This window comes from Podarcis filfolensis (genome assembly GCF_964270895.1).
Source record: "Podarcis filfolensis genome assembly, chromosome: 11".
Taxonomy (NCBI): Eukaryota; Metazoa; Chordata; class Lepidosauria; order Squamata; family Lacertidae; genus Podarcis; species Podarcis filfolensis.
The window spans coordinates 46,180,140-46,206,718 of record NC_139613.1 but is presented as its reverse complement, the minus strand read 5'-3'; the positions used below and the strand labels follow the sequence as shown (position 1 = coordinate 46,206,718).

Genomic DNA, 26,579 nt, shown 5'->3' with positions numbered 1-26,579 from the left:
CGCACCTGGACATTCCATTGTTGCACCCATAACCTCAGTTTAAGGAGCCATCTAGCTCCTAGCTTTCATATCTCAGTTTCTAACACTGACTGGTTCACACATGCATATAAATATGCATTGCTTGATTATTGGACACGTGATGACTGACAGCTGAATGTGGCAGCCTACTCTGTTAAACAGCTCTGCATTTGAGGTGTTGATGTCACCTCATATGAAACTTCCATCAGTGGCGAAACAAATGCAGCTTCTGGTGCTATATCTGTGACAGTCCAGTTATCACTTGATGTTGTCATCAAGGGATGAGCAAGCAGCGTGAGCCTGGCCCTCACCTTCTTGATTATCTGTGAGCCTCAACGCAGTGGAGACTAGTCCTTTAAGGCTATAGGGGCACTGTCCCACCAACTTGTCTGCTTTCAAATACAGTACATGGCTGCTTATGCAGTGAGGCTCGGACAAATTCAGTTTGTTATTCTCAGGGTTAACAACAATCATAGCAACAGCTGGGTTGTCTTTGCAGACTTAAGGGCACAGGGTAACCAAATAAAGTTTCTCATGTGGTAGCAGCAGGCTGGTAATACCAACAACAGAGGCTGATTTAGGGTAGCGTGACTAGTGGGATCACACTGGGCACTGTGCTGCAGGGGGCGCAAAACACACACATGAGTGGAGCATGAGAGGCTGGGCGGGGGGGAGGGCATGCGAATTTTAGATAGATGGCATCCCTGATTCCAAAGTGTTTGTCATGACCAGAAGTTAAGGACAACTTATCACCGCTTTACTACTGTTTTCATTACTGTGCTCACAACCGCTGGTTTTTCTTTTTCTTTTGCTGCTACAACAACGACATATCAGGCATCAATTTAGATGCTTTACAGAACACAGAAATTGTTACACGTAAGACTTCTTACCCAGAGAGTATTTTGCATGGACCGCTCCTATCGCAGTTGACAGTATCATCAGCTAAGCAGCAACAATCACGACAACATTGGCTTGGAACAAATGAGAAAATACAGTTTGAATGCCTTGTTCTGAATAAGTTGTATATTATACTTAATAACAAGGTTTGATTTGGTTACCTTGGATATTTAATACTTTTCAAATACACATATGGCCCAAAGAGCAAGAAAAAAAACCTTTAAAAGCGACATTACAATTAATTTTTTCAGACATTATGCTAAGTTCTTATAAGCTTTTCTCATGACATCATCTGTATTATTATGTGGAATGAAGACTTTTAAAACCTATCTATGAATTCTACCATATCTATATTATTTATTTATTTGGATAATTTATATACCAATTACTTACAATAATCTTTAAATGGTGTTTGACTGTCTCTAAGCAGAGTGTTTTACATTTGTGTTAAAAATCCCATTTAATGCCACGTGAAAAAGCAACTTTTAACAAGTCCTTTCCTCATAAGGTTAACAAGGTCTGCCAACCTAGCAGTTTGAAAGCATACCAGTGCAAGTAGATAAATAGGTACTGCTGTGACGGGAAGATAAACAGCATTTCCGTGCGCTCTGGTACTTGTCACAGTGTCCCATTGTGCCAGAAGCAGTTTAGCCATGATAAAGCTGTCTGCGGACAAACGCCAGCTCTCTTGGACTGAAAAGCGAGATGAGCGCCAAACCCCATAGTCACCTTTGACTGGACTTAACCATCAAGGGTCCTTTACCTTTACCTTTTTACCTAAAGAGGTCTACAAATAAATGAACAAAGGATTCTGTACACACCTGAAAGTAAATCCCACTGAACTCAGTGGGACTTGTTTCTGAGTAGACATGTAGAGGACTGCACTGCTAGTCTGTGGTGCTGTACATTTTTACTAGGAAGCAAGTTCTTTGAAAACACTGGTACTTATTTCTGAGTAAACATGCTTAGGATTGTGCTAGAATACAGCAGTTCAGGGGATATATGCACGGTCACAGTACATACTGGTAATTCTTGGTGCTGTCCTCATGATCACTAGCACAGATTAGATTGCCGGTTTGATCCCCATATTCCTGCAATGCATATTCCTGCAATGCAGAGGGTTGGACTAGATGATCCTCAAGATTTAGGGGAGCGTGACTAGTTTGCCCAAGAGAGCATTGCAGGGGTGCCGCAATGATTTAAAATGTAAGGTGAGAGGCGAGAGGGCACCAACTTTGGGCATTGTACAGGGCACCACTGAAATTTGAAAGCCCAAAGTTCACCGTTGCTGGGCCAGATTTGACAGGTGGGCAGAGCCATCCACCTGCTGATCACCTGATGTCCAATTGCACCAGGTGATGCAATCACGTGGTTGTCGAGACTTCAAAGTACCATGCAAGGCACTTTGCAAGGAGAGGTAAACTTGCCTCTTTTAAAGCACACTTTAATCATTCTGCTCTAATGAAAATCTGGTTACTGTTTGCTAGCTGAGAAGTGTGTTAAATGATCTGGAAAATGCATTTCCAGACACATTTATGGATCCAGCATTCCGTCTCTAGGTCAGGTACATAGCAACAACTGAATTGGGAGGAGAAAGCATGCAGTAGGATTTATTTTCACATATTTGAATTTTGTTCCTTACAATAATGGCACAAGCTAGCCTCATGGAGCTTGTCTTTTTAATATTGGGTATTTGGTTCCAGTTTTGGAAGCAGTCTTTCATTTTTCTTCCATATCCTTTCTAATGATGCATGACCAGATAATGAGCTCCGCCTAGATTGTCTGCTAATAGAGGTACAGCTGCCCAACTCTTTACATGACTGATGCATAGTCCTTGGAATTAAACATTAGAGAGCACGCAACATTTCTTAAGAAATCTGCACAGATATCAGATTTTGCAGAATTCACATTTGGAAGCCAAACAAGATCTGTTGGGTGTGCATCTAACTCCAGGGTTCCTCATCCCAACTCATACCAAAAGGAAAGATTCCACATCAGACCACAGGATTTATCTTTCTCATGTCTTAGTGTAATTCTCACTAAGTGGTATAGTCAAGTAACAGGCTTATCAAGTACAATACTGTTTGTGAGAACCAGGCAACAGTAGTTTAGCTGCTTTATAGTAATGAAGAGGCAATCCAATCTCATACAAACAATCACGAAATGATTGTGTTGTGTATCTTCTCAGCATAAATGTGTCACTCCTTGTAACAAGGGGTTAGCAAAGCAAGGACTCTGAAGTCTTGCAAAGAGTTGCAGGATGCCTTGTACAGCCTCTGTGTGAAGAGCACCTGTTCACTTGGTACTCGTCTGAATCTGTCAACTGATTCCACAAAGGCCACCAAACAGATGCCAGTCAAGTAATGACTTTCTGCCACTATTGACCTAATACGGATGTGATCCAGTGACCCAAGGGGTGAAAGGTCATGTATCTTATTACCAAGTCCCTTGGCCACCACTTACCAGATTCAAATATTGGTGTTTATCATTACAATAAATTTAATAATCTGACTCATGGATCCCAAGAAGGAAAACTATCATCTTATATCTAAGTGATGAATACAATTAAATGTTAAGCCATCTAATCTGATAACCCCTGGAATGCTTAAAACAATATACAGTATTTGAGGGCTTTTGTTCTTTAAAGACACGGGAACTTTATCCAATGAGTTTTTGGCAATCAAAATTATTTCGGATTTGAAACACTGACTTTCAATATTTCATTCCAGCTTTCTCCAGTATTCTTTCCCCCAAAGTAAAATTACTCACTTCAAACTATCATTTAAAGAAGATTTATTGGCATAAACAGGGATGCACTGAAAGTCATCTCTGAGAGTGAGAGCAAAAGCAAGCTCTAAGTGCTGTGCAAATCAAACATAATGGCAAACCTTGTATCTTTTGGTAAAAATCACCATGTTCTATTAGTTACATAATAAATAACATGTGGTTGTCATCTACTGGGGTGGCTGATATGCCCTGCATATCACACAGTATGATCTGTGTAGACAGAAGAGGCATGTTTCTTCTGACTGCCATTTGCTTAGCTACTTCCGTTTCATAGCTGGGTGTGGGCAATCGAGTGTCAGGAAGCTGAACACTTATAGGAACTTGAGAGATCTTAGGAGACAGGGGGTAATATTGTCTCCCAAATACTGTGTGGTGCCTCCAACCAATCAGCCTCCATGTTTCCTGAAAGGAAAGTCAGTATGCAACTTGATAAAGTGGGAAAACAACAAGGAATTTATTTAACTAGGAAAGGGGAAGGAAAGGAAGAACAAGAGGAGCATTTCAGATAAATGTGGCATTTAAGAAAAGTTTTTTAATGCAACAAAATTAAAAGTGGAAAGAATCAAATAGGTTTTTTTTGCGGGGTGGTGGTGGTGGTTTGCAAGTGACCAATTAGCTGTCTGCTGTGACACAGTGTGGGACAGGAATGCACCTTTGGGCCTCTGTCACTCTCTGGCTGTGGAGCTGTTGCAGGATGAATGCTCTGCGAGGGCAGAAGGCTACTGCTGCTGCAATCTCTTCCAGTGGCTCTTCTTCTTTCTATAATATTCAATTCTCTTTGTCTGAATTTTCTCACGGAGTCTGTCTTCCAGAATCTCCTAACAAATCTTCATGTGAAAACAACTCCAACAGTAGCAAAAAAGGGAGAAAGATTCTGTTCCAGGCTTCCCTCAGGGGATTGCATTTCAAAATATTGCACTTAAATTAGACAGGGCAAGTAAGACGAATGCAACATTTCTCTCTGGAGAGACTCTGGGCTGCAAAAGATCCAGGAATACCATGGACGGTTCTGGCACAGTATAATGTCCGGCAAACATTTTAACCCTGTACCGGGTATTCTGTGCGTTCATGTCAAAAGGATTGCTAGCATCTCTTTAAGCACCAGAGAGGGAGAGCATCTATACATGACCAGAGAGCAACAACTTTAAAATGAAGGCCAGAGAATATTCAAAAAGCCATGCAAAAAGAATTTTACTGACAGCAGCAGGAGGTATCTGGTGTCCCTCTGTTAAGTACATCTTGAAGAATTTGGAAAAGGTTACTTTAAAAAAATAAGGTTGACTGAGTCCAAACGAGAAGAGCAGTTTTGGGGGTGTTTATCTATTAATATTATTTGTGGAGACTGGATTCTGTCATGTTATAGTTCTTGATTCTGTGACAGTGCATCAAATATTGTTTTAATTCTGAAATGGCTGGTTTTATGTGATAAGGGAGCAGCCAGTAACGGGAAATTGATGACTGCTGTAACTAGGGCATCTCCTTCAATGATAAAATAATAGAACTAATCTTTTATATATTGTTCCACATTCATAATTGTATTTTCCCCCTTCTGAAACCACTTGCTGGTCTGGAAAGGAGAGGTATCAGAGGAAGCTGATGTCAGGAAGGAAAAGTAACAGAACTTTGTGGGAGGAATATTCAGTGCTTTATCCGGAAAAAGTAGATTCATTCCTTCCCTCTGTCCAGACCCAGTGGCGTAGCGTGGGGGGTGCAGGGGGGGCCGGCCGCACCGGGTGCAACATCTGGGGTTAGGGCAAATCCATGGGTTAGGGGCACAAATCCACGGGTTAGGGGGCGCAAATTACTTGCCTTGCCCCGGGTGCTGACAACCCACGCTACGCCACTGTCCAGACCTATCTGGATTACTAGAAAATCTATCTAACTGACAAGAAGGGGTAACTTGTGCCCTAGTGGCTTGGAAGGGGCCCTCACCTGCTTGACCTGGCTGTGCTGTGATTCACAGCCCTCCTGGTCAGGAGCATCCCAGATCCTGGTATTTCAAGGTGCAAACCTAAGACCTAGGAGCAGGCCCTGGCAATGTCATGGGTGGGCTCTGGTGATGTCATTAAGCATGATGCATTAGGCATTAACCGCAGTACAGCACCTGAAAAGGAAGAACAGAGAACCTTGCACTTTTTCTTAAACACACTTCTGCCCGCCTATCATTTCAATTTTTCCCCATACCCAAAATTATTCCTTATGCCCATACCTAGGGTTTACAACTGGATTATTTTAGGGCGGAACAGGTGGGTACCTGGAAGTAAAAAGGGAAAAAATGCTAGTATGGGATTGGGAACCAGGAACCTTTGCCTTCGCCAACCTAATGCCCTCCAGATTTTTTTGACCATAACGCTCATCAGTCTTGGAGTTGTTTTCCACAGCATCTAGGCTGGCAAAGACTGATCCAATATCTTTGTTCAGTTAGCACTGCACGCCCCCACTGTCACTCCAAGAGCCAATTGCTGTGTAATTGTCTCTCCTTTTTCCTGCACGATGCACTTTATTATAGTTCTCTCTTGACTAACAGCACATATATTGATGCCTGGTTTTGATCCTGTCCAACAACTGCCAAAGCAACATATTGCTGATCCTGCCCAGTATTCATAAAGACAATAAAAAATAAATAAAAGCCCTGCCTTCTTAATAGGTTAATGAAGCGTATATTTCCCTCTCTTTTTGTCGTTAACTGGGAATCACAAGAGAACTGTAGACTTGAAAAGCACGTATCAGACAGTTAAACACAAGCACCGTAAAATCATTTTAATAGAGACTTAAGTCATGCCTGGGGACTAGTGTAATTCCCTAAAATAGCAATTTAATAGGAGGGAAATGGCTCCTTAGCTGAAACAAAATGGCCTAGAGAAATGACAGAATCATCATTACTTTTTTTTCTACAGCTTTTCCCCATAGTATAATTGCCCACAAAAGAGGAATAGCAACCATGCTCTGATAACACATTTTGTTTTATTTTGATTCACAGAAGGGGGAAAAAGTATTTCACCATTCTCTAGGTTTACTGGCTTGATGAAAATGTGCTGAATTTGGTCGTCTGGCTCAGTTTCTGTGGAAACCATGAGGGACAGTAGTTGAAATTATAAATAATGGCATGATGTTCCTAAACATGTAGTTCAAAGAATCAGGACTCTTATAAGGGCTTATTCACACAATGCATGTTCACCACTTGGTAGCTCACTACTCCGTGACACAAACCTGAATGTATGAACTGCTTCCACTGCAAAGTATTGAGTTGAAGTACGGTAGGCAATACAAAACCCCTCCTTTTGGTTTAATTCATCTATGATGGCTGTTTCACATGTTTGTAGTCATCAAGAGACAAAAATGGATGTGTGAACCGGGGCTCTAAATTCAGTGAAAACTATCTTCAAATAATTATTTATTTGATTCCAACATTTATATACTGCCATTCTGAGACATAATCAAAATCTAGGATATAAAAAAGCCCAACAATACAACGCATTAAACAAATAGCAGTAAAAACCACATCGTATAAAAGATGACAACAGATAAAGCAGTCTTAAAAGTGGGCAAAGAGGGGATTCGATATGCCCATCTTAAGGGCATAATCCTTGCAAAGATGCCACTACTGAAAAGGCCTCTCTCTCACTTGTTCTCTTAGTTGCACTTCAGTTGGCAAAGAGACAATGAGAATGAGCAGGGGCTCAGGAAATGAGCAAGTTAATTGCAGGCTCTGGAGTTAAAGGGAACTTGGCCAGAACTAATTGCACTGAGAATCTAATCTACTGCTTAGTCCTCTTGGTATACATTGAGTTCGCTTGCTTAATTTCAGTAACATCTTATGTAAGGCGATTGAGGCTGGCGAGAGATGGTGTGAGATAGAGGTATGAATTGGCCAGTGTGAGAACAGGATGCTGAACTCGATGGGCCATTAGCCTGATCTGGCAGTCTCTTCTGATGTTCACTGTTGCTTGTAGCATATACATGCACTCATTTCTCTTTCTGTCCCATAACCATCCCTGATCAAACAGGTTTTCCACGTTCCTGCAGCACTTGAAAGAAAAGCCAACTGTTCAACCAGAGCTTATGGCATGGCAAAAGAAATCAGAGTGTGTGCACTATGAGCAAAGTAGGCTCTATTGGACCACCTTAATTCTTTGGGAAATGGTGTGTCTCCAAATTCAGAGACACACATCTCGTTATGCAGCTCTCCAATGGCAATCCATTTTTTAAAAAGGTTACGACGATATATCAGGTGTGAAGTGTTTCACTGACATAACTGACTTGCATGGGGGGAGAAGGCCAAAAGACTTCCACAGAACAATTCTATGCATGTTTACTTCGGTGTTAAGCCCCTGGGACTTTGGCTGTGCACACATTCTCATTTAATTTGCATTCAGTGCACTCCCACCACTGGTTTGGGAAGAGGTGTACACACAATGTTAGCTATAATCCCTATCTATCCTGTATCTAACCTGCGGGTTCTCATGAAATGCAGTGGCTGTGTACACATTAATGGCTTAAAACCCAGCTAGGGTTTGTTTTGGATTGATGCTGGATTGGGGAAAACCATATCAAAACACAGTATTTCCCAAGCAAAAACAGGATAGATGGATTGAGTGTATATTGCTTCCAAAACCAGTAATGGGAATGTACTGGATGCAGAGTAAGCAGGCGTGTCTACATAGTTTTGATGTGTTTTCCCCAAACCAGTTTCAATCCAAGCTGAGAAAAAGAATGATCAGTTTTAAGCCATTAATGTGTACACAGCCTTTGTCACCTGTTCACATGTTCATTGGGGGTTAATCCCACTACTGGACATGGTGGGACTTAGTTCTGAGTATAGGTATAGGTTTCCAGAGATGCAGGTGGCACTGTGGTCTAAACCACTGAGCCTCTTGGGCTTGCCAATCGGAAGGTTGCCGGTTCGAATGGGGTGAGCTTCTGTTGCTCTGCCCCAGCTTTTGCCAACCTAGTAGTTCGAAAGCACACCAGTGCAAGTAGATACCTAGGTACCACTGTGGAGGGAAGGTATTTGGTGTTTCTGTGCACCCTGACTTCCATCACGATGTCCCGTTGCACCAGAAGCAGTTTAGTAATCCTGGGAACATGACCGGGAAAGCTGTCTGTGGACCTGGCTTGAGAACAGTACATGTGAAAAGGATCTAGGAGTCTTGGTTGACCACAAACTTGACATGAGCCAACAGTGTGACGCGGCAGCTAAAAAAGCCAATGCAATTCTGGGCTGCATCAATAGGAGTATAGCATCTAGATCAAGGGAAGTAATAGTGCCACTGTATTCTGCTCTGGTCAGACCTCACCTGGAGTACTGTGTCCAGTTCTGGGCACCACAGTTCAAGAAGGACACTGACAAACTGGAACGTGTCCAGAGGAGGGCAACCAAAATGGTCAAAGGCCTGGAAACGATGCCTTATGAGGAACGGCTAAGGGAGCTGGGCATGTTTAGCCTGGAGAAGAAGAGGTTAAGGGGTGATATGATAGCCATGTTCAAATATATAAAAGGATGTCACATAGAGGAGGGAGAAAGGTTGTTTTCTGCTGCTCCAGAGAAGCGGACACGGAGCAATGGATTCAAACTACAAGAAAGAAGATTCCACCTAAACATTAGGAAGAACTTCCTGACAGTAAGAGCTGTTCGACAGTGGAATTTGCTGCCAAGGAGTGTGGTGGAGTCTCCTTCTTTGGAGGTCTTTAAGCAGAGGCTTGACAACCATATGTCAGGAGTGCTCTGATGGTGTTTCCTGCTTGGCAGGGGGTTGGACCTTGTAGTCTCTTCCAACTCTATGATTCTATGATTCTATGACAAATGCCAGCTTCCTCAGCCTGAAAAGCAAGATGAGCACTGCACCCCATAGTCACCTTTGACTGGAGTTAGCTGTCCAGGGGTCCTTTACCTTTTACCTTATAGGCTTGTCACCTCTTCCCATTTCTGTACTCACATGGCAATCCTGATACTTCAATACTATATTGAAATAAGGGCTGTCAGCTATGCACTGTTGCCAAATACAGGTTTATCTTTGCTTGGTAAAGCCACAAATTGTGATGTTCTGCTGTCAAAGCAGTTGCTGCCCCCAATCCTGCACACATTTGCTTGTGTGAAGCAGTGGACACAGTTAAAAGAAAAAGAAAAAAGGAGAATCAAATACTGAAACACAAGTGCTTTGAAGAACAAGAACATCAATTCAGCAAACTCTAAAACAATAAAACCATCCATACAGACTCTAAAAACAGCAAAACCATTTCATCAGATATAAAATTGATCTTCCATAAATGACTGAGTTGTATCTCAAGGAAAGCCTTCCTAAACAAAAAGGTCTTCAGTAGGCACCTGAACATCATTGCGCTAGGCACCTGTCCGATTTCAGCTGGTGATTTATTGCAGATAACTGGAGCTGCAACACTAAAAGTCTGGTTTCTAGTGCAGGCTAAGTGCACCTCTGGGGCATATGGTACTCTCATCCGTGCTCAATCCGAGAAGAGCAGTTGCCGGGCAGGGATATAGTGTACAAGGTGGTCCCTTAGATATCCTGGTTCCAAGTCATTTAAGGCTTCAAATGCTAAAAGCAGGGCCTTGAACTGTGCCATTGGTAGCCAGTTCAGTTCCTTCAGCAGGGGGGTTATATGGTGTGATGGGCTACCCCAGTCAACAATCTCACTGCTGCATTCTGCACCAGTTGCACCTTCCAGATTAAGCCCAAAGGAAGCCATAAATAGAGCACTTTGCAGTAATCCAATCTTGAGGTTATCCACATCAAAAATATAGTGGCTGAGCTCTTTTGGTCCAGGAATGGCTGTAGTTGTCTTTCCAACTGAAGCTGGTAAAAGGGACTACTAGCCACCGAGACTACCTGTGCCTCAAGCAGGGCTGCCAACTCCTGGGGGCTGAGACCCTTTGGTTTCCCCCAATATTTTTTGAGAGGCCGGGCCCCCCATGTCCCAAAAGACCAGGGGGAGGAGGAAGAGGCCAAACGTGGACCCAAGTGCGGCACAGCTTCAGTGGCCAGCTCCTCCTCCTGCTGCTGCTGCGGAGGGGGTCAAAGGAGTCTCCCACTTTTGGAGGCACCACCAGGAAAGCTCTGTGAGCCTCAGTCCTTTCATGCACCTGTCTGGCAAAACATGAATTATTAGTTTAATATCCCACAAAACAGTGGTGTATCACTGCAGTTTGTGAGAGTAACCATGCTGGAGCATTTTCCCCCTCTTGTTTTCCCGCTCTAAAACAAGGTGCCGTTTAAGGTGCATTCAGGCGGCTACCTTGGAAGCCTGGAGAGCGAGAGGGGTCGGTGCGCACCGACCCCTCTCGCTCTCCAGGCTTCAGGTTCCTTTCGACCTGCTCTTTGGGGCTGGCGGTGGGAAGCCCACCACCAGCCCCAAAGAGCAGGTCAGGGAGCAGCGGAAAGGCGCAGCGGAGAGGCTGCTGCCATAGTCGTGTGTCACCTCTCCAGCTGGGAGAGGGTCGCGGGGCAATGGCTTCTTTAGCCCCGCGCGCGCTCTCCCGGCTGGAGAGGTGGCACACAGCTAAAGAGGCTCCTGCCATAGCCGCGTGTCACCTCTCCAGCCGGGAGAGGGTCGCGGGGCTATGGCGTCTTCACTCCATAGGACGCACACACATTTCCCTTTCATTTTTGAAGGGAAAAAAGTGTGTCCTATAGAGTGAAAAATACGGTATACACCCTATCAGCTGATGGCAGCTGTAATCCAAAACACAAAATCACCAGATTGGGGAAGGCTGTGCCAGTATGTTACAATATAGAAGCAGCCTGTGAAGCATTTCTCTATTCAGATTCCCAGTATCCAGTCAGAGGCTATCATGGTTTTTTTCTACTAGTTATAGCCACTTTTGTAGAAAGAGAGCATTCGCCTGGAGTTCAGGTATGTCTGGGCGTTGTCATGGCTCACTTGTGAGAACTAGATAGTCAGGAAGTGGCCCATGCATCAGGGACATGTGTAGATCATGCCCTTACTGAACTCACACTGATAATCTGGGAAGCCCCATAGACAGCCTTTCCAAATGGTCATTGGTCAGAGAAATGTAGCCAGAACCACTATAGAAATTCTATGAGCAGCAGGAGTTTAAATTAACTCACCTATCAGTTTGCTTGTGGGAGGGGATCTATTAAAATCCACTGTTTTGTACTTTTCCTCCACGATTGTGCCTGTTTAACATTATCTATCACTAAAATGTGGTTAATGTATAGGAAAATTGCTCTGCTAAAAGGTCCGTTTCTAGCAACTCCGTTTTCCCATCTCAGATTTCTGTTTTCTTGTTTTTTTATTATATGTTCCAAGATATTTTGGTGCTTACAAGTAAGAAAACATTCAAAAACCAATGTTTTAGATTAGGATTAATAATACACATCTGCTTTGCTTCTTCTTCTTCTTTTTTCCCCCTAAAACCACAGAATCATGTCAATTAGCTCAATAACGTTTTAAAGGGCAGTCACATTAAATTCAGACTGGAAAATATGGCACTGCAGTTAAATTTATCTGCCTTGATGCAGATAATGCCAGCATAATGTCATCTTTGGGAAATTGTGCATCTATCATAAACTTATTAATAATATACCTAAGTACTTCTGAAGTGGTGTCACAAGGACTGGGTTATTAGTGGACTGGTACTGCTCCAGAATAAATGATTTTGTAGCCTAAAAGCTTAAAAGGAGAAAATATTTGGACAATATGTTCTGTACTTATAAAGAGGCATAACTTGAACACCACAAACATTATTAGGTGTCTGAAGCACTGCAGATTTCCCTTCTTACATCTCATGAACTCATTGGCAGACACCTGTTTCTCTGTGAAGAGTTGATTCTCTGGATTGCGACCATTTAATCTCCTTAAAACTAATGTAATTCTGAATTGAAGAGAATATGGTATGAATTAAAGCAGCTGTTTATAGTTAAACTAATGGAGTCATGTAAATATAACCCATTCTTGCTTCAGTTGGCAGCTACAGATGTGTGTGCGTGCACACACACACACACATACAGCGAATGTCCAAATTTGATTATTCACATGCAAATGTTCACAGTTCCATGTAAATGTTGTGTGAATATACTACATATACTAGAGAGTTCTGAATATGTGTGTGTGCATACACAGATAGACACACACACACAAACTGCAGCGAATGTCCAATTTTTGGTATATAACATTCACATGCTGAAAATCCCAAACAATGTAACTCTCTGAAAAATCAAGAGATTTACCAGTGACCATGATCAGTCGCCTAAAAGTCATTGTCAACTTGATTATATCACAAAATGACGATATATATTCTGCTTGAGAGTGTCTGTCTACAAAGCGGTCTCCCTAGCAAATCATTTCAAACTTCTTCAACTGGCCCAAGGGAATATCTGCAAACATTTTAATGGACACGAGGAAGAACAAACAGGATGAATCCTCCAAGTATAAGCACAAAGAACGCACTTTGAAACTAAGTTGATGTTACTAAACATTTATTACATTTTATAGGGGGTGGATACAATACAGGTAAAGGTAAGTTTGAATGAGGAAATTAAGTGGCTTTGATCTTAACTTTTCCCATGACTATTACTGGGTTCATTTTTTCAGGATACAGCTTTCTGCACCACACTCACCAGCTCCCTCTTCCCCTCCAAATGCTTGGGTTATGTTGCGGGGCAGGGGATGCAGATGGAGTGGGTGTTTGTGGAATAGGTGCTCTCCTTATATGAAAGGGAGCAATTTAGGATTGAAGCCATTGGCTTCATGGGCATTTAAAATGCAGCTAGATACCATTCTTCAGGACCACCAGCTCCATGTTTTATTACCTCTTTAAAAGTACAAGGAAAAATGCTACCCTACCAGTTATCACACTGGACTTTACACACAATTTTCCCCATGCAGTGCAGTGACACTGGTGCAGTCCTGCTGCTAATTCTTCGGTCTGCCTTTGGCACGAGCAATGGTGCAGAAAGAAATCTGCATGGATGACTTGCATGTATCAGGTTTGCTAAGTCAGTATACCTACCCAAGCAGTTTCCCACTTAGAAGCACCCTTAATCTGATTTAGCTTTCTTTGGATTTTGCTCCGTGCCTAATGAAGGCAGAGTTTAGCTTTCAAATTTCAAGTTTGGGATTGGCTGTGGTGAAAAGGGGTGCAATGAAATTGCCTGTGTAATTTCAGATCTGGCAAATTTGACCTAGAAACACCAACTTTTTTTTTCTAAAAGAACCACATCACATGTCATTTTTCCAGAATTATTTAGAACCACTTTCCCCCCATTTAATTGCCAATTCTAAAAATCTCTCATGATGTCACTGAAATAATGCTTGATGTCAGTTCCTACACACAACATAAGCAGCTTTTCATCTGGCCACACTTGATTAACTTTGTGTATCCTTTGTGGTATGTATGGGAAAGAATGAAACAACCTGGCTGGAACTGTGATTTGATTAAAAAAAGGAAAAGAAAGGCAAAACCTAAAACCTCGAAGAACACTGAAATGGCTTTGCTTTGGTGACTTCATTTTCAGCTTGATGAAACTCAGATCACTTATGGGAATGTCCCGGACAATTTCAAAATATTGTGGCAAATTGAGGAAGACATAAAGAGGGCTTGACTCTATAAGACATTTAAAATAATCTAATCTACAAAGTGGAATGAATCAGCATTTTGGCAGCTCTTTAAAAAACACACACAGTACAAACTAATTCCAAAAGTTTAGGGTTGGGGGAAGAGAAAATCTAAATCTCTTACCTTTTCAATGTCTGTAGCACAATGATTCCCCCCCCCCCCCAAAAATGCACTCTCTTTTCAGGGTCAATCCAAAATCATCTAGGAAGAATGCAAATAAGAAAATTAGCTTTTAATGGCTGCAATCCTAAACACACTTGCTGGAGAATGTCCCACTGAACTTACTTCTCCATTTATGTATAGGATTGCAATGTATGAGACAGACCTGGATTTTTGCACATTTCCTACCGGTGCAAGAACTCTGGTGTATGCATAACTTCCCCCAGGCCATAAAATGGTTCTTCACATTTATTTCAGCTTAGGCATCTGATCCATCTGCAGACAGATTTGCTGCCTCTGTGGATAGGAATGGAAACTCATGTACAATGAAACACACAGTAACAGTAACATGCAGTTGTGAGAAGATAATAAAGACCTAACCCTAACCCTAATGCAAAATAGATGCCCAAGACATCTAGTGAAGGGCATCTAGTGAAGGTGAATGGAATACACCAAGAGAAAGAATTCATGGGAAGAGAGATGGACTCCTTCAGAACTTTAGCATGAGATGACCTGGCAGTAAGGAACTTGAAAACAAGGTTGAAGAACTTCTAAACACATTTACTACAGAGTAAGCCCCAATGAATACTGTGAAACTCACACCTGAGTAAAGATGTGCAGGGCTGCACTGTTGGATGCTTAACAAGGAGAATCCAAAATGCCTCTTTTCTTATTGCACATATAGTTTTATTCAGTGGAGGTTCCCTAAGTGGAAGGGAGAATTTGGGGGCAATATTTGGGCATATATTGAATGGGTGTGCCAGACTGGGTCAATTAGTTTTGCACATCTGTGAAATCTAAAAGCAGAACACAGGTATGTTAAAGCTCAATATGATATCAGCACAGCTGAAATTGGAGACCTCCAAATATGGCCATTTTTATGTATCTCAAAATGTTACTTTTCAGTAGGATGAATCCCTGGATTTGGGAGTCAAACAAAATCATTGGGGAAGAAACTGAATTACCTTTAGTTCAACATGGCTGTGAGAATCAGTATGAAGTATAGTCTCAACTCCACTGAAATTAATAGTTCATTTTTACAGGCTTCAGAAAGGCGACAATGTGATTTTGCTTCTTGTTCTAATATATGCACCTATTTGTACTTTGTTTAGCTGCCTGGATATCTACTATAAAATATATGAATTTAAAAATCCACAGCTTGGTGGTTGCCAACAACTCTACACCCTTCTCTTTATCTTTTGCATGCCATTTTGACTTATTCATTTGGCTTTATGTCGTTCTTGCTGATTTATTTTTTCTCATTTCTCTTCAATTATATATTGAATTAACCACTTCTTAGAATATTTCTTATATGACTTGATAATTCTTCTTCCCACTTTGCCTCAGCCCTCATCCCTTTCAAATCCTATGCAGTTATTTTATTGTTACCCTTCTTGCCAACCCACTTTGCACATTATTATTCAACGCCATATTTCAATGTATTTTTTGTCCATGCTTTTCAGCCATACACAGTTTTAGACATATTTGTTATATCATCTGTATTGTTTTATTGGTACTGTTGCTGTAGGTCTGTCATGGCCTTTGGCTAGAACAATAAACTTATACTGATTGATTGAACTTATTCGTCCTCTCAACAGGTGTTCCTTCCTATATTTTTCTGAATTTTATATATATATTATTTCTGAACCTTATATATTTTTCTGAACCTATGCTTTTAATTTCTGCTCCTGGGGCTATAAACTTCTTTAAATGGGTCTGGATATTGATGGATAAAATAAGTGGGAGATATTAATGATGGCAATCACTTGGTCTATTAATAGCATGGTAAATGAACCAATGGGATTTGGAGAGCTAAACAGGATTATCAATCTTAAAACATTTGGGTTCTAAAAGCAATCCTGTAACATCTGATTTATTGTATCTTTACATTTTGTTCACTTCACTCTCCAAATATTTCACATACTTGTGGGTGGAAATGCAACATTTCATGCCTAACTTCAAGTATACTCACAAACAATTTATTTACTTAAAAGCATTTTTTTCACCTCTGACAAAAAGAGTCCTGGAGTGGTTTTCAAAGTAGACAGTCCCTACCATCAGGCTAACAATCTAAAAAACATGACACAGAAGGAGAAATGGATTAGGAGAGAAAAAGGAAACAAGCAAATTTAGACACCAGTAGAACTTTAAGCTCATTTTGTCCTATTGAAGAAAACTAGTGTATTATTATTATTATTAGGTGAACCAATTACTTATCTGGGCTGAGCAATCATAGAATCATACAATCGTAAAATTGGAAGCAACTCCCAAGGGTCATTTAGTCCAACCCTCTGTAATGGAGGAATCTCACCTAAAGCATCCATGACAGTAGCATATTTTCCTTCTTTTTTTTGCAGGGAGTGTAAGAAGAATAGGAAGGCTTTGGGCCTGTGAAATGATACAGGCTGCAACATATAAACTCCAGTGAGTCATAAAAAGGTCTTCAGAAAAGGCTTGTGCAACGTGTTATGCAGCGTATTGTGCAAATGGAACAACTTATTTGGATTCAGGGTCACTTTTCCACCCAGCGCTCTTCTGCATGGTCAGAAGAAACCCTTTCATGAACAGAAGAGCATCTTTGGTTTTTCAAGGGTGTCCTAAAAGAAGCATCTCACGATGTGCCCACATTTTTAAAATTGCAGATGTTTATATAATCATTGTGTGCCAGATTTTTTTTAAAAAAATGCACCAGTAATCTTAATTTTGTCCTAAAAGTGGATGGGAGCAGCTCACACATTTCTGCTGAAAGAGGAAGAGCCAGGTCTGACAGTTTCCCTACATTAAAAAGTTGCAGGAGAGCAGGGCAGTCTGCCCGTTCTGCAATTAAGTTGGAAAAGTAAGCAGATCTGGCTTGTTTCAAACGTGCCTGCACACATTTATATGTCTCAAACCTCTAAATGTACACAAAGTCAAGAAGCCCTCAAAGCGCATTTAACTTATGGTGTATAGCCTTATTTAATGTTCTCCATATATCAAGATTAGAATACAGGAGTAACTGCCAATAAGTGGAGTAATGGGTGAACTTTGATTAGTAGTGAAAAGTCCAACCTATGTTTGCATAATGGGGACTGATCACTATCCTTTCACCAGCTGAGGTCATGTTCAAAAGAAGCTTTGCATTCAGCTTACAGGTTGCTTCATAACAGGCCCAATCCAGGACCGCGGCAGAATTCCAGAGTACCCAGAATAATTGCAGGCTAGAGTGAGTTGGAAGGAAAGCAAAGAACGGTAGGTGTATGTTTGAATGGAGACGAGATTATCAACTCCACAATCTTTCTCTCTCAGAACCATACACTGTCCAACCTGTTCAGTCACTTATACCCTCCCTATGTCTGAAACAGTAAAATAATGATATACAGTATGGCATTCAGAGATGAGAAACAGGAGCTAAAACTTAGTTTTTCACTCCTTAATGAATAGGCACATAATTGGGCTATTCGGATTTTTCTCCATTTTATACTGTAGAAAGTTAATCTAGTCCAGAAATTAATCAATTTCCTTTGACTACGCCCTAAATCTGATAGCAACTGATTCTAGATGTTCATTTTCACTGTGATTATATGGTTGAACCCTCAACTCAGAAGAAATATTTTACGACTCTTTCTTTGCTGCCAATGCTGCACAGCAAATGTTTACTTTCTTTTGAACTGCCCCCATGAAATGTAGTGATTTTGGTTGTTGTTTTTTAAAATCTGTCCTCCATCTCCCATCATGCCCCCAGATTCACTAATACCAATGAGAAATGTTTCCCTTGGTGCCAGAAGACATCTTGGTATCTATCTGCACTTCATGCCATTGACTTTGGCTCCCCTTCTCTTTGTTTCAGCAGATGAATTTCCCATTTTAATCTCCTGGGTTTCTATATTTCATTTTAGAAGCCAAATACACAGTATCTCCAAGTTTTCTGTTCTATTGCCAAGATTTTGCATGAGAACTAGAACAGCTTCCACAACCTCTGAGATTTACATCCCAATATGTTTCATGTCCATGTCAAAGGGATTTCTGACAGTTGGGAAACCTAGTTAAGACTCATTGTTTAATATGTCTTCTTTTCTGTGAGTCCTACCTGTTTCTTCTTCTGAATCACCTCAAAGCTAACAGAAGATACTTATGGCTGAAACTTACTAGTTTATGGAGCTCATAGGCTTTGCAGAAGCCAGGTGTACAAGGCCAAGTGAACAAAAAACATATGCATAAATATCTCCTTTGACATCCTGGAGTAAGTATAGCAGAACATCAAATATCTAGAGAGTTTACACTAGATTGTAATACCCTACTGTCATCCAATATGAAAATCATATCTTCCAGGTTTAGGACTGGCTTGTAAAAGAACAAAACATTTTTGTTGGCATCCGTCTGTCTTGGGAGACAATGGAGGAGTTTGGGTTGGATTTGGGGTTGAAGTCAAACTGTTGGAAAATTACAGCACCTGCTGTGGCTGTAGGGACCAATACAGGAGAGAACAATACAAATAACTAGTTAAACATGTTTACCAATATCTATCAATATCACAAAATAGCAAAGGAGATTGACTGAAATTGAGCTCATTTTACAGACATTACTCATAACAACCCCATTGGCTTCAAGGGGGATTACTCATGTAAGTGGCTTGGTCCTATAATACTACTTTATTTTCCCATGCATTTGTTTCTCAGTGAGGCTTTAGTTTGATGATATAATATATTCAGTTGATATAAATATTCAATTAGATTTCTTTCAAGTGATTGCTATTAAACATACAGTGTCAGGTTACAACTTTCTATTTCCAGCTAATAGTTTTTCAAACCAGAAGCCTGGGGATTTATTTATTTAAATATGCATTTCCACTTTGAGTTGCTGCTGCTGCTGCTGTTATTATCATTATTAAACAAAGTGGTTACATTTTCTTTCCTGTGGAAAGATTTATACAATGATTACAACTTCTGGATCCCTTAGAATAAGTTTACAAGATTGTTCATTTTGAAAGAACTCTTCTCTCAATTCTAAGGTCCATCTGACCAAATCTAGGCACTGGCAGAGGAACAGGGGTATGGGGGGGGGGCGCACTGCCCCAGGCGGCATGATCCTGGTGGGATGCCATCGTGGCTGCCCCCCCAGCGCTGTGCGCCATGCCCCTGCAGGCGTTGCACCACACCCCCAGGATGCATGCTACGGCCCTGCGGGCAGCATGCCACGCCCCCGCCTGCTCTTCACCCCCCCCCCGCCAGAGCTTGAAGCTCCGCCACTGAATCTACGACATAAGTAGATGAAAAGAGTTCCTGGATAATCACTTCTCTTTCCTCACTTCTGTTGTCACATCAGAGAAACTGCCTGTGCATACAGTACCATGGTCAGTTCCCTGGTTAGTTCCCTGGTTAGAAATATATGTGCCCTAAAGGATATTACTTATTTATTGAGGTACTAATTATTCTTTCATGAAGCAATATTTTAAAGTGATACAAAAGTTAGCGTTTCAACTAGATGATTAAGACTGAAATACTGGAGCCTAACAGCGATAGCTCAATTTCATTTACATTTCCACACTTGCAAACAACGAAACTGCCGTTTAATGAGGGTACTATAGCCATATTGCCTACTCTAGCTGGCAGTGCTCCAAGGTCCCAGGTCAAGGGTTTCCCCCAGTCTGCTGCCCAAAATCATTTTAAGATACTAGAGGTGAAATCTGCCAACCATTGGCATGCAAAGTATATGTTTCATAACTGGCTATGAAACATGTGCTCTATTTCCTCAGGCAATGTAGGTCCATAGGTCTCAAGAATCTCTCACTATGAGGAATATGTCTCAGCTTATGAGACTGTCCGATCTTACTTATTTCACTGGTTTTGCAAAGCCCTCATTTCTTACTAGTCATTAAGACCTACATTTAAGCAGGAGTTTTCCTTACTGAATTCTTCTTCAAGTTGAAGGTCACTGTTCACATTTTTTTAGCTTGGCATTGTTGTTGTGCAAACCATGTAAGAGGAGATGAGTTGGATCTTGCGTGTACCTTCCACAAATTGACTCCTTCCATTTGCAGAAGGAACTGAGATCCAGCAGAGGCTAGAAGAAGAGCAGAAGCTGACCTTGCTGCAGATCCCACACTGTTTTGGAAGGTCTCCCCACCCATCTTTTCATGGAGCACAGGGAGCTGCAGTGAGAAGGAGAAATGGTCATTCTTCCAGGGGAATGTAAAGTTCAATCTCATGTTATCCAGAGCGAGAGCACAGGCAGCCATTTTCTCTATGCATCATCCTCTTTTTGGGTGGAGTGGCAGGGAAAACTGGGCCCACTGAGGGGAAGAAACACAGGATTCTGCCTAGACCAATTCAGGTCATTGCTGCATCTGGCTTAATATTGTCTATGCCTTGAGTCAACAGAAGTGTAGTGTCCAGATCAAGGGAAATAACAGTACTATTCTATTCTGCCTTGGTCAGACCACACCTTAAGTACTGTGTCCATATCTGGCAACACAATTTCAGAAGGTTATTGACAAGCTGCAATGTGTGCAGAGGAGGGCGACCAAGATGATCAAGGGTCTGGAAACCAAGCCTTCTGAGAAATGGTTGAAAGAGCTGGGTATGGTTAGCTGGAAAAGAGGAGAGAGGAGATACGATATCTGGCTTCAAATATCCCAAGGACTGTCACATGGAAGAGGGAACAAGCTTGTTTTTGTCTCCTCTGGAGGGTGGGACTTGAACCAATGTCTTCAAAGTACAAGAAAGGAGATTCTGACTTAAGCATCAGGAAAAAACTTACTGGTCTCCCTTGGGGAGGTTGTTGACTCTCCTTCCTTTTCCAAGAAAGCAGAAGTTGGATGGCCATCTGTCATGGATGCTTTAGCTGAGATCCCTGCATTGCAGGTGATTGGACCAGATGACCCTTGGGATCCCTTGCAACTCTACAGTTTTATGATTCTATGAGTCTCCAGTTTGACCCCCGTGGGCACCATGATGCCATCAGACACCTCCGTGGTGTCATTCATTACTTCTAAGTTTGCAAGTCATGTGATTCACACTACTTCACAGGTCACAATCTGAGCCTTCTGTTGAGGGATCTTCATGCCCATCAGGAAAAAGCTGGACATCCTTTTTTGTAACACGATTACATCATCTTCTAGCTCCAAAAAGGTGTGAACTCCTGCCTACATGCAACCCAATCCGTTGGCTGTGCCAAGCAACCTACTAATCGAAGCTAACTTAAGAAACAAAGATACAAAATCAATTTGTTTGTTTTCTTCTTTTCATGTATCAATTGCTCCTTAGGAAACATCTCAAGGTGATTTAACAGTAAGTATATGATCCTTAGGTTTTAGGGTAAATGGGATGTCCTGGGGGGAGGAGCATCAAGTAGGTTTCATTTATGCAAGGTACCTTGTACAGAAAACTGCAAACCAGGAGGTTTACTTCTTCTTACTGAACAATTGTGTAGAATAGTGCTGGTAGAACTCTCCTTTCAAGTACAGTGGTACCTCGGGTTACATACGCTTCAGGTTACAGACTCCGCTAACCCAGAAATATTACCTTGGGTTAAGAACTTTGCTTCAGGATGAGAACAGAAATTGTGCAGCGGTGGTGCAGAGGCAGCAGGAGGCCCCATTAGCTAAAGTGGTACTTCAGGTTAAGAACAGTTTCAGGTTAAGAACAGACCTCCAGAACGAATTAAGTTCTTAACCCGAGGTACCACTGTAGAAGGTCCAGAAACCTAATTGTTGTTTTTAAATGGCTGAAATAAATAAAAGTACATCAAGAAATAGCCTAGCCCCCTATATCCCCACCCCATGGCCACAGCAGTTTTGAAAACACAAAATGCTATATGGTGTGCAATCCACAATGGGCCACATCCATCAGCAACACTACTGGAAATATTTTTCAATGAAATGGTCTTATAAGGAACTGGCAAAGGTGAAGCATCCCCCCCCCCCCCGTTCTGTTCTCACCATTGTTTTGAGTCTCATTTCCTAATTAATGACAGTATAATTTATTCCTCATGTTATTAAAAGACAACACTTTTGAAGAAAATGACAATGTTTACCTTCCCTGGGAACACTGGTTGCTTAAGACATAAACACATTGCCAGGATGTTTATAAAATAACTGCCAATTAGAACTTTGAATTAAAAAAGGCTTACCAGCCTGAATCTACAGATTCAGATCGGATGAAAAGTATGAAATGAAGTAGTTTGCACTTCATCTCTTGCTTCAGTCTTATTTTATGGCTCTCTCTTCTCACAACAGTTGTGAATATAGACGGGATTTACAATAGTACTAAGCTCTCCTACCAAGAGACACATATAAAACTGTCATTGGGCAGCTCATGCTGTCTGAAGTTAGTGGATGTTGACAAAGAACATTGCTAAGACTTAGAAGGCACTGAATTTTCTTCCAACTCAGAGTGAGACAAGACTTGGGCCTGGGGGAAGGGAGTTATTGGCGAGTTTATTTAACTGTTCACTATAACCTCCTTGTCTCGACAAGCATCCAGGACTGGCAATCTTAAGAATGACTTTTTTCTCACTTGTCAACTTGATGGAAGGAAAGACCTTAAAAGAAGAGCTCTCTAAAAAGCTAATTTGCTAGAAGCCTGTGCATGTAATGGGTCCGATGTAATGATTAGAATGCTAATGTTTAAAAAAGCTTGAACATTTTGGAACGCAGTGGAATATGGACTTTATCAAGCTGATGTTTTAATGAGGAGAAAAATGCCACCAGTTGTCTTGCCAAGCCAAAATCTTTCTGCTTCTAAGAATACCATTGACATGTCCCTAGATACAATCAAAGAAACATCTGCACTGCTTCCAGGCTGCTATTGTTGCTGCTAGAAACCAGGGACGTATTCAGACATATGCAAAAATGGACTTTGGAGTAAATCATCATCAGATAGACGTTTTAAAACCTGTGTTTGAATCCCCAAAGCTATAAGTTTTGAAGGGGAAAGAAGATATCTAAGACATAACAGAACATTGACATTAATTCATCTAAGCAGATTTGATAATGTAGGTATGATTTCCTAACATTAAAACATGTCTGCAAAACCTTTAATTTGTTATAATTCATTGCTATATTTTGATCCTTGACTGAGAGGAAGAGACTTGAGAATTACAACGACATGAAGTCTAGCATGCTTTTAAAGATATTTTGTCTTCCATTCTCTGGAACTATTTCTCATCAAGGTATCTAGTAAAGCATGCTAGAACTCAAGTAGTTGCAGCCTACAAATCCCTTCCTCTCTAGCAATCGTAATGAAGCTAATGCACATAATTACAAAGTAAGTTGTTTATGGACTGACACTGAAGCTTCACTTGCTTCAAGCTGTATTAAATGTAGCTTTATATCTACGTGAAAGAGTAAAGCAAAAGGGAAGCTACATCATCTACTGTATCTCCTGAGTTCTTCATTGCACAGAAAATGTAAGCCAGTTGTAAATATCGTGTTTCTTAATGTATTTTAGTGCTTCATTTTAAAGCAACACAGGAACAAGTAACAGTAGTATAAAACATGGCTTGTAACAGTGCATAAAGAGTAAACATTTACAATGTTGGAAGGAATGCCGTACAGTAAATATAGACAAACCACAGTGTTTGGACATTAAAGGTTATTTGAATGGTATGTCAAACATATGTAATCTTTAGAGCAGGGAGCCAGGTTTTCGTGCTCAGATTCAGGGCAATGGGAAGCACAGGTATTTGTGGCACATTTATTTTGTGGTTATTCTACTAACCAGTGATTTTGAGAAATTTACTACCTGATATACTTTGTGGGTTCTATCCAATGAAGTTGACCAGTTAGTGCAAAGACTTCTGTGCGCAACATATTGCAGATATTAATACTGTGCAGTTTGAAACAACTGGGTGTATAAAAGCAGACTCCTTTTGGAAACGAAGCAGCCCAATGAAGAGTGAGCCTGATCAGTGGTCACACAATATAGAGTACAGTACTGGTGTGGCTAGGTAGTGGTAGAAGGGGAATGAAATGGAGCATTCTGAAATAGGGCATATCTAGCTGGAATGCTAAACCGGAACAATAACATTTTGTTGTACGTCCCACTTTTGAATCCATCATTTGAACCTTTTAAAAATAATGACTAAGTGAAACTTGGCCAGTTTGTCCATTACAACATATTTAAAGCTTGCTTTTGCCTTCAGAGAAGTTACTTACAATAAACTCTTTTACCCCCATGCACCAATTTGATTGTGATGATCTAAAATTCCTGGCAACATTGCCTCTTCATAACATAAACGTAATCTTGCAATAAATCCCCCCCCTTCAGTGCATGTGTGGAGTTAGTGACATCAAATGGGTTTTACCATCTTTACAGCCCCCCTTTCATATGACTTATAAATTAATCTTATTCCAAAGATACTTTAACTATCAGTGCTTTCACACTGCCAAAGTAAATTTAAAACAGATTCTACCATATTATATTTTAAAATAAAAAGGTGACTAAGGGGTTGCACCACTCATCTCACTTTTCAGGCCAAGGGAGCTGGCATTTGTCCACAGACAGGTTTCTGGGTCATGTGGCCAGCATGACTGAACCGCTTCTGGAGCAACGGGACACCGTCACGGAAGCCAGAGCGCACGGAAACGCCATTTACCTTCCCGCCGCTGCGGTACCTATTTATTTACTTGCACTGGCGTGCTTTCAAACTGCTAGGTTGGCAGAAGCCAGGACAGAGCAATGGGAGCTCACCCTGTCATGGGGATTTGAACTGCCGACCTTCCGACTGGCAAGCCCCAGAGGCTCAGTGCTTTGGACGTGGCTAGCACTGTGCTCCTCCTTCCACTGAACTACCCTAGAATATGCTGTCACTCCAAAGTTGCTCCATCTCAAGATGCCAGAAAAGCCTTTGTCGACCTGCCACCTTCCAGACGTTTCGGACCACAACTCCCAACAGCCCCAACCTGCAGCACCAAACCCCTGGAAAGCACCAGGTTGGTGAAGGCTGAACTACAGAGACTGAACACTATCTATCCCACATGCGCACCTTTGGCTTGCGCAGGGTTTCCTAAAACTTGGGTCTCCAGCTGTTGTTTGGGGACTAAAATTCTCAACCCCACCGACCCCTGGTCCTGCTAGCTAGGGATGATGGGAGTTGTAGTCCAAAAAAACCAACAACTGGAGACCCAAATCCTGCTTTTAGAGGCAGAATAGTTTGGAGGGACCATACTTTTTCCAACCATCCCACAGGACATGGGCGCAGCCAGGATTTGTGTTAGAGGCTGCATGCCTTTTGTTAGGGGATAGGGCAGAGCAGAACCTGTTTGCTATGCCTTTTATAGATTTTTATTTATTGGGTGGGTGGCAGCAATGCCCCAGGAGCAGGGCTGGATTTAGGTCCGACGAGGCCCAAAGCTACTGAAGGTAATGGGGCCCTTTATATGTCCAGCTGTCCTTTGTCAACAACAAATTGTTGCTGTTTACTGTGTTGAATATATGCTGTATGGTAATTTATGGACCTAAGAGGTATCTAAAGCCATTTGCACATGCAGAATGTAGGCACCCTATATATAGAAATAAGCAAACCAGTGATATTTTAGGGAGCAGGCTAGCAGGCGGGGCCCATTACATCATAGGAGCCTACACAACACAAAACAGTTGCTGCATATAGGTTTTATTTTTATATCTTATATTTTGGAAATGTACATCCAGTTTTTTTTCCTTTAAAATTTTTGGGGGCCCCCAAGAGAGTGGTGCCCTAAGCTATAGCTTGTTTAGCTTATAGGTAAATGCGCCACTGCCCAGGAGCAGCGATTTGAAGAACCAAGCGGCAGTGTGCCCAAACCCTTTTTTTGTTTTGTTTTTTGTAGCGCTCTGGGGAATTTTTTTTTTACCATTCGTAATTCAAATCATCTGGGGCTTAAAGAGGCGCAGAAGGAGGCCTAAAGTTACCTCAGACGACACACCCAAACAAACAACCAACGGGCCAGCAGGGCTTCTGAGGCAGAAAGCAGCGCGGAGCGGAGGCCGCCTGCCCTTGTTGAGGCAGCTTCTCTCCCTGACAGAAAGCCCGGCGAGCTCGGGCCGTTTCCGAGCCCGAAACCCCTCAGCTCCGCTCCGCTTCCTCAGCCCTGAAGCGCCGCGTCCCCGGCTCGCCCCGCCTCCTGCCACGGTGTCCGTTATTGGGGGGGCTGCGGGGCCTACAGAGC

The 26,579-nt window shown here is 41.7% G+C and overlaps 1 long non-coding RNA gene across 5 annotated transcripts; it reads right to left on the bottom strand.

The window, feature by feature from the left end:
• Positions 1-907: 907 nt before the first annotated feature.
• Positions 908-26,425, bottom strand: LOC310745051. 5 transcript variants are annotated; one of them, XR_014539860.1, is made up of 5 exons: positions 26,337-26,425; positions 16,462-16,525; positions 14,420-14,746; positions 5,635-5,806; positions 908-989 (listed from the first exon to the last, which is right to left on the bottom strand). It is a non-coding gene; the product is annotated as an uncharacterized lncRNA (long non-coding RNA). The 5 variants fall into 5 exon arrangements; XR_014539861.1 differs by having other exon boundaries at positions 14,420-14,750; positions 26,323-26,417; XR_014539862.1 differs by having other exon boundaries at positions 26,323-26,417.
• Between the last annotated feature and the right edge of the window lie 154 nt (positions 26,426-26,579).